Source organism: Felis catus, chromosome B1, assembly GCF_018350175.1.
Source record: "Felis catus isolate Fca126 chromosome B1, F.catus_Fca126_mat1.0, whole genome shotgun sequence".
In the NCBI taxonomy this organism is placed as follows: Eukaryota; Metazoa; Chordata; class Mammalia; order Carnivora; family Felidae; genus Felis; species Felis catus.
Genome location: NC_058371.1, coordinates 88,686,835 through 88,692,245, shown reverse-complemented (window position 1 = coordinate 88,692,245; position 5,411 = coordinate 88,686,835). Strand labels below are relative to the sequence as shown.

Here is a 5,411-nt window from a genome sequence, read left to right as displayed (position 1 = left end):
AGGAGATGGATAAATGGGTGATGGGCAATAAGGAGGGCACTTATTGCAATGAGCACTGGGTTTTATACGGAGATGATGAATCACTAAATTCTACTCCTGAAACTAATATTACAGTACATGTTAAGTAACTAGAATTTAAATAAAAAATTGAAACATAAAAAGAAAGAAAGTAAAGGTAAGGAAGCATAGAGGTAATGACATGCTCATCTTACAAAAGGGAAATTCAAAAGATAGTATTTACATTGAAATTAGAAACTTCAATACTTAAAACAACTAACAAGAACAATCAATTGAAAAGTTTTAAAGTCTTAGAACTACCAAGAATTAGAAGAAGGAAAAGGGTGAGAGAGTTGGAGGTGGAGAAATAAGTTAATAGCTGATATATCATATCTAAAAGACAATTTAAAAATCTACATTTGACGAGTTAAAAAATGGCAGTACACACATGTATGTTAAATGACTAAAGGCAAGCACCAGAAAAGCTCTAAACAGGAATCATTAAAGTCTTAGTGGGTACAGTTGGGCATGCAGAAGGTCAGGGTAAGATATTGCTGAGTTTTTGTCTTAACTCCATCAATACCATTTGCATTTATGTATTTATTTATTTATTTATATTTATTTTAAAACTATGCGTATCACTTTGATCTATTTTTGATGTTTTAAAAAAAAATGACCTAACTTTTAATGGCACTTTATTTATTGTAGATGAGATTCGGTAAAAATGGTGTTAAACTAACAGTTCTGAATATTTAAAAATTGATAAATTTCATTATATTGCTTTCAGAAGAGAATAAGATATCTAGAAAATACTTTTGTTAATGTTTTAATATTTCAGGCTTTTCTATATTATAAAATGTAATTTATCATTTTTCTGAAGTTAAAAAATATATAACTATATAATAAAGTCCACCTACAAACATTCTTTTGGGTTCTTTTAAAAAAATTTTTTTAACATTTATTTATTTTTGACAGACAGAGAGAGACAGAGCCTGAGCAGGGGAGGGGCAGAGAAAGAGGGAAACAGAATCGGAAGCAGGTTCCAGGCTCCCAGGTATCGGCACAGAGCCTAACACGGGGCTTGAACTCATAAACCGCGAGCTCATGACCTGCGTGAAGTCGGACAGTTAACTGACTGAGCCACCTGGTGCCTCTCTTCCTGGGTTCTTTTCCAGAACTTTTCTTTTTTCACTTCTGTAAACGTAATAGTTATAACAGTTCAGCTTTTGAATCTTAAAAACCCAGAAAATAATAAAACAATTAATAATGGGAGTTGACATTATTAATTGGGCATGATGAGTAAGGCATTATGCTAACTGTTTTGCATGCATCATCTCATTTATTAATCACAGTAGCTTTCTCATTTAAGAATTCTTATGACCTCTGTTTTTTACAAAAAAGGAAGTAGAGGTTAAAGAGGCAAAGTCACTTGCTCAAGATTTATTTTTCACTGAGTTAATAAATATTTATTATGCAGGCACTATTCTAGATGTTTGGTACATATGAATGGAAACACAAAACAAAATAAAAAATTTTGCCATCATGGGGACTTGCATTCCATTCAGTAGGTATAGTAGTTAAAAAAAATAAGTCAAATAAATAAAGTTTATAATTTTTTATAAGATGATAAATACCACAAAGAATATATATATAGCATAAAGTTGATTGGTAGGGCAATTGCAATTTTAAACATGGCAGTCATGGCAGGCCTCATTGAGAAGATGTTATTTAAACAACCTTCAAAGGATGTGAAGATAGCCAAGTGACTATTTGCATTAAGGTCACTGAAGATGGAGGGATAACTAGAGGAAAAGCTTTAAGATAAGACCATGAGGTCAAAGGTGTGGAGAAGACAGGAAAATTGCAAATAATGTAGAGTCCCATTGACCATTATAAAGATTTTGACTTTCACTAAAAGTGTAACAGGAAATATGAGGAACAAAACTGTGACTTTACCTGAGTGTATGAGGTCACTCTCAACAAGGAAGACACATTTCATCTGGGCCTGGAAATGTTAGTAAAAGCCCATTCACCACAATCTCTAGAGAAAGGAATGTAGGCAGAGTTGAGAGGAAATAACATGTCAAAGTTATCAAAACATGACTAGATGGAATGTGAGGAACAGGATTTCTGTACAAGAAAAATCAGAAACCAAGATGGAATAGATATGGAATATTTGATAACATACAAAGATTTACAAGTTTGTTTTGTAGGATGCTGGGCACCAAAAACAGGTTTTTAAACAGGTTTAGTTCAGGTTTCCCTTTTAAATTTATTCTGTCTTAAAAAAAATTAACAAAATTGGTTCTTAAAGTAAGGATCAAATGTTTTTCAGGAAGATCCTTCTGATGGTACCATGGAGGATACACTACATAATTTTTTTTTTAAATAGTGGAAGAAAAACTGTCATGGAATTCTCATGGTGCCACCACTGAAGAGTGGTTCAAAGCCATAAAGAGTGGCAGAGAAAGTTCCAAGACTACTTAGCAGTCAATCGAAAACTGAAGTGTCAAAACATTAAGCCTTATCTAAAAGTCAAGAGTAATTGTCTGAATCCTGGACCTTCTAAATCTACTATTGTGCCCAGAAAGGATGTTACCAATCATGTTGCTTGGTATCAACAACAAGACCCATCAGCATTAAACTCCAGCCCAGGCCTGCCAATATCACAGGATCCCAGAAGCCAGAGTTGGAGCCACCAAAACTTCTAGGCAAAAGGCTGACTTCCGGAGGTATTTCTTCTAACTCAAAGGGTAAGCCTTCCAGCAACAGTCAGCAAAAGCATGAAGCTGGATCATACATAACCAAAGAACTGTCTAGAAAAACTGTGGGGTCACTTAATATACAAGAACTGAAAACTGCAAAGCAACAGGTAGCAGATCAAGGAAATGCTAAATGCACCGACCCTGTAGACAATAATCGTGTTTGAAATGAATACTTGGGTAGCTTTCTGAAACTGATGAACAAGGAAAATTTGCCCCAAACTTTACCAGACTCTGAAAGGAAGCTGAATTCTGAATTGTGGACAATAGGTAAGTCAAAGACTAATTCTTATAATCAAACCTAAAGCAGTTTGACTCCTAAAGAAACCTTGGGCAAAAGTTCAGGGAATAGTGCTGTTCTGAAAGACAGACTTAATAAACAATTTGTTGGAGAAACACAAATTAAGATTCCACCAGTAAAGTCACAGCCACTTTCTAGAGGAACAAATCTTTCAAGACCAGGAGAAAAACTCCCAAGGGCAGTTCTCTCTCACTAGTTCAGAACCTTAGTAGGACTGAAGCATCAAAGAAACCTGTCATCAAGGACATAAAGGTTATAAGGGTTAATAAGGATAAATATGAAAGACCGAATGAAACTAAGTTACAGTCACCCACTGGTACTGAACAGAAAGTAGAACAAACCAAACCCTGGACATGCCCCAGTGTGCTTCTGGGAGGTTGTAACAAACAGACATCCAAACATTAAGCAAGATCAGAAATCCACTCAACCTTGTTTTAGACGTCAGACATCAAGTGCACTGCCAAAGGCAAAACCCATAATCCAAAGGCCCAACTTGTCACTTTGTAGTTTGAATTCAGTCATTCCAAGCACCCTAACATAACAGTAAATGGAACCAATGGGAATAAATGCAGCAACAGCTATCAAGAAAATGCACAGACTTTGGACTCCAAGTTGAAAAAGACTCTTTCCCAGAACCATTTTCTCAACATAATACCTTCCCAAACTCTGCCTGGTGACAAAACCATAAATGAAAGAAAAGTCCCAAACTAATCCATTTATTAAGAAGAACACAGCAGAGAATCAAAGGAAACAACTGGAAGCATGTCTGAAATCTAAGGGGAAAATCTATAAATAGCATCCTTTGGAACTTAAAACAAAAATAGAAATAATAGAGGAAATGAATATTTCATTTTGGAAGAGTATGGAAAGAGAAGATGAAGAAAAGAAAGCACAACTTGAATGATCCTATAAAATTAACAACTCTAACATTATGTCTGCAGTTCACTGAAGGGAGTGTACTTTCTAATGATATACTTACCATATTGTCCAGTATTCCTGAGGCCAAAAAATTTGCTAAATTCTGGATCGGCAAAACCAAGTTGTTGGCAAATAATGATAGCTTTGATTTTATTGGGCCGTACAAAGAGGGCATTAGAAATAGGGCAACAACTATACAAGAGTCATGAGAATTTGTTCTTAATATTTTGTAAAGCCCAAACAGAATCACTGAAGAAGTTACCTTTGACTCTTTAGTTACTAAAACAAATATAATATCAATAGAGTAGCTGGCCAATAAGACAGAATCTGAAAAATCTTGTCTTTCTCTAAAAGAGAACAGTTTACAGCAACTTCCCAAATAACCACAGCAGAACAAGATAATCATCCTGGGATCACATTACAGATTGTCCTGATCCCTAGAATAAGTGCAATGCCAGAAGTACAAGACATGAAGCTCATCACTCCATCACTCCTGAACAGTGTTTAGGAAGGATTGCGAGAGCTGCGTCCTGCTACATAGAAATGCAGCAGGAACAGGATTTAGTAGTGGCTTCTCTTAATGAGCTATTAGAAGTGGAAGAAAAAGAGTGTTTTATTTTCCATAAAAATGAGGCTTTGCCTATAACATTAGGATTTAAAATCCTTGGGTCATAAATTCCTTCTTTCTTTTCTTTTTTTTTTTTTTTTGAGAGAAAGAGAGAGAGAGAGCAGGTGAGTGGCAAAGCAAGACAGAGACAGAGAGCATCTTAAGCAGTCTCCACACACAGCATGAGCCCAACTTGGGCTTGATCTGGCAACCATGAGAGTGTGACCCAATCTGAAATCAAGAGTCAGGAGCTTAACCAACTGAGCCACTGAGGTGTCCTTTAATTTTCTTTTATTGTGTAAATATAATGTATATAAAAACTCAGCCAACATAGTTAAAATTTAAAACTTTTAGCTTTCATAATTTTAAGTATTATCTAAAACAAAAAAATATGAAATTTTGTTCATTCTATTTAAAAAAAATTGCATGCATTATTCTATGGTTTTAAGCACAGTTCCATGGCAACCCAGAGCAGGAAGCAATTAATTCCCTATGGTAGGCAGGAATGACACATAGGAGTTGGTCCTCCAATGACAAATAAAAATTGCATGGGCAATGAAGAAGAACGTTTCCACACAGCAGACAACATGAGGCTTAAAAACAAAAACTAGATGAACAACTCTGTTAAAATTAAAAAAAATTACCTATAAGTAGAAAAACACACAAATTAAAACATACTTCACAAACTACAAATTTACCACAAATTTTGCTTGTATTTAAGTTATTATGGATATGGCTTCCATCAGTGAGCAAATTTTTATTATGATTATGATTATGAATTGTTAATTATTTATTTTATTTATTTTGAGGGAGAGAGAGCACAAGC

The 5,411-nt window shown here is 34.8% G+C and overlaps 1 pseudogene; it reads left to right on the top strand.

The window, feature by feature from the left end:
- The first annotated feature begins 1,688 nt into the window (after positions 1 to 1,688).
- Positions 1,689 to 4,668, top strand: LOC101101383 (annotated as a pseudogene).
- The last annotated feature ends 743 nt before the right edge of the window (positions 4,669 to 5,411 follow it).